This window comes from Falco naumanni, chromosome 4 (genome assembly GCF_017639655.2).
Source record: "Falco naumanni isolate bFalNau1 chromosome 4, bFalNau1.pat, whole genome shotgun sequence".
Taxonomy (NCBI): domain Eukaryota; kingdom Metazoa; phylum Chordata; class Aves; order Falconiformes; family Falconidae; genus Falco; species Falco naumanni.
Genome location: NC_054057.1, coordinates 110441150 through 110453338, shown reverse-complemented (window position 1 = coordinate 110453338; position 12189 = coordinate 110441150).

Sequence of the window (12189 nt, the reverse complement as noted above, 5' to 3'; positions counted from 1 at the left end):
GGAACTGAAGAATATGTTAAAGAGCTGGACCCATCTTCTCTATCTCAGAGGTGCTCTGCAAAAGGGTAAGAGCCAAAAAAAAAAAAAAAAAAAAAACCCAAGGTGTGGCAAAGGAAATTTTAATTGCACATAAGGAAAAGGTTTTTTTATAATGTGAGTGTTCAAACACTGGAAGAAGCTGCCAGAGATAAAGTGGAATTTCATCATTAAGGATATTCAAAGCTTGACTGGACAAGAACCTGATCTAAATTCAAAGTCAGATCAAAATTTTACATTGGCCCTGTTTTGAGTAAGGGACCAGTCAAGATCCCTTCCACCCTTAATTATTACATGAGTCTACAGCATTTACCATTTACATTCACTGTGTGAACTCAGGGCCTTAGTGCCCAACGGCAGCATTCCTCAGCAAAGCTGTTAGTCTAATTACTGGAAAATCCTGGGCAGCTTAGGAAGAACTAAAAACCAGAGGGCTTTTTACAGCTTCTTAGAATGAAAAGGAAAGGGTCTACTTTACCAGTGTGATTTAATATTATATTACACTTTATGAATTATATTTTGGATGATCAATGCACTATATAATCTTTATGTGAAATGCAGAAGCAAATAAGCAGCTTTCAGGATGAAAACAGAACTGGTCAGACTGACAAGGAGCCTGAAAGATTATGGAACAAACATTCAGCTAGCTTTTTTTATGGTAAAATTATTAGAAGTAACAGAGGAGGTTAGTTGGCACGATAATTATCAATGTAAGTTTCAAACTTGGCACTTCATGGGATGAAACAGGTGAACATTGTGATTCAAAAATAGGATTATAATTAGTAATACATTGTGTGATTAAGAACAATAACAAAGTGTTAATTCCTTCCCATTTTTGTTTCGGATTGTCCTTACACTCAGACAAAGGTCATTATGTAGAACTATTTTCTGCTCACATTTGGAAGGTTCTTGTTCAGAAGCTCTAAGTGCAGGTTTTGAAGTTTCCAGACATATTCCCAAAGGAACAAGGTTAAGTATAAAAGCACACCTAAACCAGGTCTTTCTCAGGAAAATCCACACAAGGACAAAGATCTGGGTTTTGGGGTTTGGTTTGTTGGTTGTTTGGTTTTTTAGGGTTTTTTACATAGGTAGTACTACCCACTACGTAAATAATAACCTCAATGAACCAGTTGATGGCTATAAAGGGGAAAAGCAACTTTGCCCCTCCCTTAGATTTTACACAAATAACTATGTCAGTACCTTTACAATGAGAACGAAGACTTGCAGTCTTTGGTCCAATTCAAAAAAGACAACTCTTGCTCTAATCTCAGGAAATGCGTTAGTGAAAAATCTTTCAGAGACAGAGGTCCCTTCCAACCTCAACCATTCCATGATTTTGTGGTCTTAAAGGAAAATCCATTTCTGTTCTAAAACAGCTAGAACAATCATATCTTCTGCTTGTTCTTCTTTCACAAGAGGGATATTACAGAGCAGAGCATTTCCAGGAAAAAAAAACCACACACAAAACAGTTCCTTTTACAATTCTTCTAATTATGTGTAATACACGTACAGGCAATAAGTGTATTTTTTGCTCCAACAGACCAAATTCCTGGAAAAAGTTATAGGGAAGATCAAAGGCCATTAGAAGACAATTCAAATGACCCTTATTTTCTGTAGGTGGCAGAAGTCTGTAAATCATAATACTGGGTAAGCACAGGATGTAGCTAGAAATTCAGGTGAACTATTTGCAAATACTTCATAAAGACAGAACTGCTCTGTGCTCATTTTTTAATAAAACAGCATAGCTTATAGCCCTATTGCTGAAGTTTTCCAAATGATCTGCTTAATTCCAGAGTACTTTACAAAACACCATTTTGTATTAGATTGTGGTGGTTTTTTTCCTTCCAGTTTTGTGCATGTCTGTATTTGAAACTAGACCCTTTGTACTGTGTTTTTAGCTTCTGTTGGAATTAAGCTCAAAAACAGTTTCTAAAACTTGTTTGAGTTTCCACAAAGTCTGCCGCATCTCAGACCTAGCCACACAGTGCTTGCTTAGGCATAAGCTTTCCCATATCAATTTTCCATTAGTAATAAAAGTAATATTTTTTAAGTTTGTTCCAAATAAAAACAGGCTTGAGATACTCCATAAATAAAACAGGATCATAGCTAAATGCAAATCAAAACACTCTTGTGAAAATGGTACATGTCATCATGCAAGGTACAAATAAAAGCAGAGCCCATAAAACTGATGATTTAATTTTCACTCTGTTCAACCCAAAGTTGTCAGATAAAGCCCTTATCTTTGTATACAATAGTTCTGGAAAGATGCAAGTCAATTGGACAGTCCTGAGGAGAAAAAAGTCCAAATGTCTGAGAAAGATAGCCTGAGAGAAAAACTTGCATTGTTTAATGACAAAACAGCAGCAGAATCTCTTCAGGGAGGCAGAATAATTTTCTCACACCATCCATGACAAACATGAGAGGTAACAATGGGCTTAACTGGTGGAAGAGAGATTTTTTAGAGTCTCAAAAAATACTGTCTTAGACAATTTTGAAAATTCTGTCAAACCTTGCACCCGCAAAATCTTGCCTACAAAGACTGACAGGCACTGGGTACTGCATGAAAGCTGTAGCTCCAGTACTGGGCGTTATTTAGCCCATCCCATGGCAGAGTCTGGAAGCAGTTTATGCTCCTCTGTCCAGTAAGAAGTAACTTAAAATTCACAGTCCTACTGTCTGCATGCATTAAATCCTCCATCACCCCTGTCAATTGTACTGTTATACAGTTCCTCAGTGTCAGAGTCAGTTTTTTGACTTACCAATATGCGATGCCTGTGATATATTTACACATTCAATCCAAATTCTATCCACGTTAAGTTGCTGCTAAAAAGGTATATATCCAGGTAGCAGAAACAGGCAGTAGATAGAGCAGTTCTGAATACAGCAGAGATTTCAAAAGAATTTCTTATCAAACAGCTTCCTGAATCGTTTTTTGAATTTTGGAAAACTTTGCTCCAAGAGCTGTTGAAATTATTTCTGAAACTGTTACTTCACAACATCTTATAATTATTTGCAATAAGTAATACACAATACTTAAGCTATTTTAAGAAGGACTTCTTTTCAGAACATCAAGAAATACTTCAGAAGTATGCTGTGTGCTTCCTCAGAATAACATTTATTTTCCATAACCAACAAATTTCCAGCTCAAAGCCAGCTCTCATCAACAGCTCTGGATAAAAGATAACACCATTCCCCTCCTCAACAAATCTTGTGGAAGACAATCTTTCTTTTAGCACTGATAGCCAAATTTCTTGGCATTAAAAAAAAAAAATCAATGAAAATAGATATACTGCCTTATAAATGTATTGCCACATGTATAAAGCAGTCGTGGGAAAGGGAGCTCACGGAATGCCTCTCAGATGAGCAAGAATGGCAACGCTGCCCGAAACTGTCACCACTGCACTGTGGGGTGGAGCTCCCAGACTGTCAGGGGAATTTCACAGTTTGGATTATCAACGAGTTCCAAGCCTACTCACATCTCAATTGCCAGTCACATAATACATATCCCTATAAGAGTAACCAGACATTAAAGATGACGAGATACTTACAGTTTAACAGTCCATATGTTTGTCATCACTGCTCCAGAACTTCAAGCCGGGAGAGCTATACTAGTTTGTTGTTCTTAAGTGACAAGTTTTAACATCTCAAGCTTATTGGTCTGTTAAGAGTTAAAGAGCATAAGAGTAATTCAGTAAATTCACAATTCACTTGAGTGTAAAGCTAAGTTTTCCTTTATTATCAAAAGGTGTATACAGCCTCTGAAAGAAGCCACAGGAATAGAAATGTTTACCATGTAATTTGGCAAAAATCAGCCTCCAAAGCAGTTATTAGATCATGCCATAAAGAAGTGCATTGTGTTGTCCCAACTGATTTTCTATAAAAGACTATCAAAGATAAATTTTTATAAGCTGCACCAGAAGTTGTTACTATTTCCTGAACTTGAAAGAACAAAGTTGTCAAGAGGAATAATATGCCATGGTAAACAAGTACCAGACAGTAGAGTGATTTCTTTAATACCCTATTTAACAACAAGTAACCACGAACACAGGAAGACACAGTCAAAGAAAAAGAGGACATGTAGCTACATTAAACAAAGGTCATGATCTCAATTCTATTTTCCCCAAAAATATTTCCTAGGACAAACCAGAAGAAAAATAGAGTTCTTCATTTTTAGAAACCAGGATTGAGCACTGTCTCTTCATTGTTTTCCACATCATGAGCCAGATCCTTCCATCGTTAGTTAAGTATCTTCCAACATCATGAAAATAATGCTTTTAACTGTAAGCACTCCCAGCTGAACTACATATTAAAAATTCATAGCAGCAAGACCCAGATTCATTAATTCACATACTGGAAGGAGTTTCAGAAGTAATGAAACTTATTGCTTTCACTTCCTTTGCTCTTGATCCCGTAGCGGCTGTAAGGGCAGCTCAGATGTCCTGTTTGTACCCCATCATAAGCGGAGGTCTGGCATCCAGTAAGGTACCCGCTCTGTGGCAGTTTATGTTAGGAGGTAAAACAAATGGGGAAGGAAGCAGCAGAAAGGTGAAAGTGTGCTATATCCATGTCTGTATGCTTTCCCCCCTTAACTTCAAAACAATAACAATAAGAAACAAATATGTAATTCCTTGTTGAAGTCCTGAACTGTCTTGTCTAAAGAGGATTTTTTTAAATCCTTTTTCTCTCATACTTGTTTTTAATACATATTTTTAAAATGGAGCCAACAAGTAACAATTGTTAGTACTTGTACCTGTACAAGTACTTATGTATATAGGTATTCAAAGCATGAGTCTACTTTGAAAAAGACAGTGTATGGATAAAAAAAATAATTCTCCTTCCTACCTGCACAGTGCTTATGTTTGGATTTAGAAAGTAAAAATTTCCTCTAACAAATTAATTATGAGGCTCTAGTTTACAAATAAATAAGTTAAAATACATTGTGAAGTTGCAAAGGATGGGTTAAGTGTTGTGTTCTCAATGACTGCAATTAGCACAAGCATTACACATGTAACTTTTTGTCTACAAAAACTATGACTGCCTAATGTAAGTCTGACAACAAGACTTTTCTAACAAGCAGTTTCTCTGTGAACTTGTAAAAGTCATTACAACACTGTTAACACTTTCTGCTCTTAACTTGTACAGACCCTTCCTGTTGAAACTGTCCCACCAAATGTTTCTAGTAACTTTCTGGAGACATCTAGTTATTAGTTGGAGCTGTAGATGACATTGACTGAACACACTGAAAGATGAACCTTACCCAGTCCCCTATCTCAACAGTATTGTGTAAAACAGACAATACCAATTTTCTGGACCCCACTGCTTTTTCTTAGCTCCCCTCCCTCCAGAGATCTGCTTTCTTTTCCTTGCACTCCTCTTTGCTATACAGACCGTTGCCCTGAAGGTTCTACAAAAGAAAGCACCTGAAGGCTCCTTCACCTCTGCATGTAGTGCTTCTCTCCAGTTGCAACTCATCCTACAATTTAATCCTGTCTGGGAGCGCAGTTAAATCTTCGTTCAGCCCTTACTGGCAGAAGTGCCATATTATTTGCATGTTTTAGGATCCAACTACCTTTCATCCAATCTCACTTTCTGTAGGTAGTCTGGTATTTTATAAGCCAAAGTGGTTGCTACCCAGTCAGCTGAAAATCAAACACAAAAGAACAATTAGCACCATCCTGGCAGAGAGTGCCTCACTGCTGCTGCCAGAACCCTTCCGCAGGCATATTGTCTCACACAGGAGCTTAAAGGCCTTTGGGATCCTGCTGTAAGGAGAAGCACTTAACAGTTTCCTTATTTCTACTGCTGCAAAACAATGAGGCTTGAACCATTTACTCCTGCTGAAAGTACAAGAGAGTCACAAACCGCTACCACCTCATCCGCCCAGGCACCCTGCCTGCCCACCCCCTACAACCACCACCACACACCCACCTTCATCATCTTCTGGAGTCTCTTGCCAAGAGAGAGATGCCCATCACAAGGAAAGGATAGCCATTTTTCTGTCAAACCACTGTTCCTTACTGTGACTAGTGTTCTCAAAAATATTACTCTTTATTTCTGCTGTTTGTAACTAACTCTCCCCCAGACAAATTTACTTCTCTACTGAAATACAGAATATTCTGTAAGTTTCCTCATATTATTTCTCCTTCCCCCCCCAAAGAAAAAATCCTTAGGTAGAATAGCATTTGTGTCCCCAGAGCCACAGAGCAGCAACTCATCGAAACAAAACCAATACTACTGAAATACGGGTTTTTCTGTATTTTTTTTTCTTTTAGGCTTTATTTACTTCTAATACAATTATACACCCACACTTACAGTGAGCATGGTGCCTGTGACAGCTTCAGGCCAGTGTCCTGACAGAGCCCTCACCCTAATCAGCAGGACAGGGTACATGAGCACCACAGAAGCTGTAAGCACAAAGCGACAGAAGAACACATGTCTAGCTACCTACATACATCAACTGAAGGCAGAGTCAGCAGTCCCCAAAGATGCTCCTGTGTAACCATTCTACCACAGCATCAATAATATTTGTGCCAAAGTGCAGAAGAATGAGAAAGAGGAAATTAGTAGGATGCTACAGAAATCACTCTGTGAACAGATCAAGATTAACCTTACTGTCTCTGTGAGGTCAGCTCTATTTACACAAGCAGAATACAAAACAAATACCCTAAACAGATGGATAGTTCTAGTCTTTTACAAATCACTTTGTAGCACAAGGTTATGTACACACTATACCCTATCTGCAACATGCTATAAATTAGCTAAAAGATGAGTTCCCTACGCAGCCTGGTAGTTGTCTAGTAGAAACCACTCCCATAAGACATGGAAAATGTAATAAAAGAGCTCTGTAAGATGTTCTCAAGAGAGCATGAAAAAATATTTCTGAATATTTTGCAGAACAGCCTCACGTACAAACATAATCAGCAGGCAATTCTATAATGGTCAAAGAACAAGAAATTTTGAGGGTCACCGAACACCAGACACCAGGGAATTTTATTCAAAGCTCTTTTGTTTGGGCATTGTGCAACCAATTTTAAACCAGGAAGCAAACAGTGTTCCTTAAAACACACACTGAATGTGTACATGAGACAGACCACAACGAGAAACAAAGCAATGAGGAGCTCAGAGATTTTAACACACCCTCATTGCCTTCATTCAAGTGGGTTTCGCTGGGCTCCTTATCTCAGATTGCCACACTGCTGGTTCTCTCATTTTAGGATGCACCACTGCAGACACTTCAGTATTTGGTAGCCAGCCTAATACGTAGACACAATAGTTCGTGAGAAATACCTAAACCTTTCTGCTGTAAGAAAACCTAAGAGCACTGATGTAAATTGCTTGGATTTTCAGCAAAGAGCTATCATTTCATATTTGTAAAATAGCACTTCACAGAAGTGGGAAAAAGATTCATGCAATGAGCAGAAAGGAAGCTTTTGGTTGACAGCCAGACAGGTTAGCGCATGCAAAGGCACAAGCCAATACCTACACGTGCTATGGAAGGTGGTGTGAGCCTTGTTTTGCATATACCTCACTTGTAGCTGCCTCATTTGCTGCCCACACAATCAACAGCCTGACATATCAGTATTAAGGGGGGGGGGGGGAGGAGTAGAAAAACCACCCTCTGGACTTCAACTGCTGAATTCTGATGAGGCCATGGAAACTACACAAAGATACTCAGATGACTAAAGGGCAGATAGCATTTTTTTAAATATTTCGCAGTTTCAAGGCAAGTCAAGAACTCCAGTGCCATGTGGTAACTCACAGGGTTTTAACTATGGAAAGACACTTCTGAGAATGTAGCCTAACACCACATTAGTAGAGATCCAGCACAACAAAGGTTCTGGCACTCTAGGCATGCCACTAACTGCCATCAGCTGCAAAACCAAATTCAAAGTGCACTTACTGTGTGATAAACAACACCTGGATGCATATTGGCCTACAAACTTTGAGCAAATCTACACAGCAAAAAAAATACAATTGCAACTAAGTACACATAACCATGTTATCTTTAATTTAGCAAAGATACAGCAGCACTGTGTTCAGCACAGGCCAGCAAGTCAGAGACGAGCTTCCAGGAATAGTTACTATACAAGATCCTGCCAAAAGCCAATACAAACACCAACACAACTTGGTCTTTGCTGCTTTTTACCTGCAAAATTAATTTAATCTGCTAAACTAGCCTGTATATGACTATTTGTGCCATTAATATCCCTTCATTTTTCTGTGAATTCATTCTGTCTGAAAGGAAATACATGCAGACAACTGATCAACAATAAAGGATAGAAAACTGGTCTGTGTTTTGGGAAAATCCGAAGAGGCCCAGAGAATGAGTCATAAATCCAACACATTTGCCAAAGCCAGGGCTGTAGATCACAGGACCAGAGTCAGTGGACTGAGGCAGCTGTCCTCCCAGAGAAAGCAGGGTGGGTGGGATGTTGACTTCTAAATTAGAAATCTAAGTTCTGGCCCACCTCCAATTCCCCTTGTCATGGTTTAACCCCAGCCAGAAACCAAGCACCACGCAGCCGCTCGTTCACTGCCCTCCTGCCCTGAGAGGGATGGGGACGAGAATCAGGAAGGAATATAAAACTCCAGGGTTGAGATAAGAATATAGTTAGAATAAAATACAAGAAAAAACCAACCCAAGCACAATACAACTGCTGACCGATGCCTGGTCCCTGGGCAGTGATTGGCAGGGCCTGGACAACTCCCCCCGGTTCATATACTGAGCATGACATCCCATGGTATGGAACGTCCCTTCAGCCAGCTGGGGTCAGCTGTCCTGGTTGTCCCCCCTCCCAATTTTTTGTGCCACTTCAGCCTTCTCACTGGCAAGGCCTGAGAAACTGAGAAGTCTTTGCCTTTTTTACATTACATTACAGAGCAGTAACTGAAAATGTATGTTATCAACATTGTTCTCACACCAATTCCAAAACGCATCACTGCGCCAACTACCAAAAAACTTAACTCCTTCCCAGCTGAAACCTGGACACCCACCCACAATAGAAGTGCTCTAACTGAAATTTGTTATGTACAACTTCAGAATCAGTGACTTGTAGTGTATAACGTAGTACTCATCCTCATTTCATAGATATTCCTGGACTAGATTCCTATCCATCATTAAATTACTCCTATATTTCACTACACCAGTTAATCAAGATCTGGGGTGCATAAAACAATAATATTTCATGTACTTCACAGGTTTTAAGAAACCCAAAATCATATATTACATCCTAGCAACACTGACAGCATCTCTGCCACTGGTTCTTCAGCATCATTCTTATTTAATGTATTCTTGAGGGTCTAGCTCACCTTCAAGTTGATGTTTATCATAAAAGAGTGTTATTCTTTCTTTGCCTTAACTGTGAGCTCCCTATTCTCCTCTTTTTCATACTTTCCATGGTATCAATATCTATTCACCGAGATTAGTGAGTCACTAAATGAGAAATAATAAATAGAAGAGACAATGCTTTGCATCACACTTAGAACAGATGGATAGAAAGTCTGAGTTGACAGCACCTCTGTGTCACCTCTGACATTTTTTGCCAACTGACAGAAGCCAAAGTGTTCCCATACTCAACAAGCCCTAATAAAGAAAGAAAAAAAAAGTTGAAGGTTTTGGTGAAAGCATTTATTCAGTAGGTAAGCAAAGTGTCATCTTCAAGAGGTTCTGTCCCAACTTCAGAAAAAACAGTGGCTGAAGAGCTGGCTCACACTTCTGTTCTGCCCAGACTGTGATGGATGTGATGGTGGTACCCACAGAGCTTTGAGACGGCTGAAGTTTTCAGAAAGGAGACAGTCTGCTCTTGGACAGTGCTTGTCCCACACTGTTAGCCCCACTGAAGGTTTGAAGTCTGAACAAGACCAATAAATACCTTATATGCTACGATGTTAGATATTGCCAATTCTTTTCCACGCAATTCCAGCTTTTTTATACCCTATTTACTTGAGGCAGAGGCCCTCTTCTCCATTTCTTTCATGATTCAAGACCAAAAACAGAGGCTCAGTGAATTAAGCTTAGCTCCTGGCATCTCTTGTAAAGTCTGTAGTCTAATTAGGCATGAGGTCTCATTTAGAGTGTTTGTTTATAATGCCCTGTGCCCCACCTAGTAACAGCACAAATATCAGTTTATTGGCAACTGTACCGTTTTGCTAAAATGGTTTTACTGGAAAATAGTTTTACTCTTGCCTTTTCTTCTGAAGCTACTATTTGCTAGACAATGCCTCCTCAACACCCACCCCCTCACACACAAAGGCCAACACATTCTTTTCATTCAGTATCACTGCTTAGCTCCATTTCCCATCCAGACTGCACAAATCATCCTGAAAATAAGGCAACATGGCATGAAACCAAATGCACTGACTTTATTTCCTGATCACAAGTGCTTCCTGTTAACGCCATCAGTAAGGAGCTCAACACCTACCAGGACAAAGAAATCATTCCTGGCTTTCATGAGCCAGGAATCAAATTTTGTCCAACTTTAGTCTTTTCGTAATTCTTTCACATATCACTTAACCAAAAATATTTATAAAACCACAAATCAAACAAGTACCTCCTTCAGGTTATGTTGCAATTTATGTTAAATCTTGTTAACATTTTTATTAGAATACTTCTAGTGTTACAAAAAGGTCCCCCTCCAAGCCAACTGAGATATACTGCTAGGGTAAGGCTAATAATTTCTCTATAAATCTCATTCTAATTAACTCTACAAAGATGCAATCCAGTTGTAAAGCTGTACTTATCCATGCTAGTGAGAATCAGAGCAAAAACATCTGGTGTTATCATCATCTTCACCTTCTATTTTCTGTCCGAGACATAGGATTCCTACAGAAATCTCAAAATGCAGAGTGGAAAGATTGATTTTATAAGCAAAATACATTTCCCCACAATAGCATCAGTGAAAATATTTTAGTATGAAAATAGACACAGGTGTATCTTCCAATTCTACCACCATCAGTGAGAACCACCACCACCACTCTACCTGCTCTGTTACTTTGCAGCTGTTGATGCAGGCAGGCTCTCAGGCATGCAGAAACTCAAACTCCACACAGCTGCAAGCACACTGTGCCACTCAAGGGCAAAAACCTGACACATGTCAAGCAAATTAGCATCACAGTACACAGGATGGACACCTGCCTTGTGAATGCCCAGTACAGGTGACCTCGTACAGAATCAGGAACTGCAAAATTATTCAGTAACATCTGCTGGAACTTTAAAATACAATTTCTTTTGCAGCTTTAATGCCTCCCCTCCCCCAATATTTGAGCAAATTAACTTATAGGCAGAGATACCTAACGATCTTAAATTGTAGGCATCTGCTGAAGAGCAGCTTAGTAAAACCCTCATTGTGATGATACACATTCAGATAACTAATTATTCAGATACAGGCCAACTGATCATTTGGTTTCCGATTAATACTACCCTCCTTAAACAAAAGCTATAAAGCTGAAATTCAGAACTGTATTGCAGTCAGCTTGTTCGTGTACATTTTGAAATTACATTGTTCAGATCCCACAACACTCCCCGGCAGGGCCTACCTTCCCAGCTCAGCTGGTGACACTTGCTCAGTTCTCCCCGCTACTCCCCAGCGCCAACAGCGACTGGTCTCTCCCAGGTACCCTGAAATGGTACTTCTTAGCCAACAACCAAGTTCCGAAAGAGAGCATCCATTCCTCATCCTATCCTGCCCAAGGGGTTCTGTAAAGGGCCCGTTCTGCTTCAGGCTCAGTTCTCTTCAAATTCTGCCTCAGACAGGCTTGACCAGCCCCTTCCCCCTGCACCCCCCGAGCTGAAGCCACCACACCCTTTACCGAGCCGCGTTAAACGGGAGGAGCCCACATCCACCGCCTCTTCCAAACTCTTACGCTTGGGGCCCGTAACAGATCCCCCACAAAACACACGCTTTCGCTCCCAGCACCTTTCTCCATGCAGCAGTTCACGCCTATTCCCTAGGCGACAGGCCCTCCCGCTACAGATCTATAGCGATACTTCAGCCACAAGTTGTCACAGCTTCTCAGGACTCTGGCGGTGAGGAACCTCCTATTCACCATCACATTCAGCCCAGGGGTAAATAGGGCCAAGTTAACATTTTGTTGCCTTTGCTGGATTCTGTTTTGACCGCTCATACAAATAGATCTAAGACATCACAGGGTGAC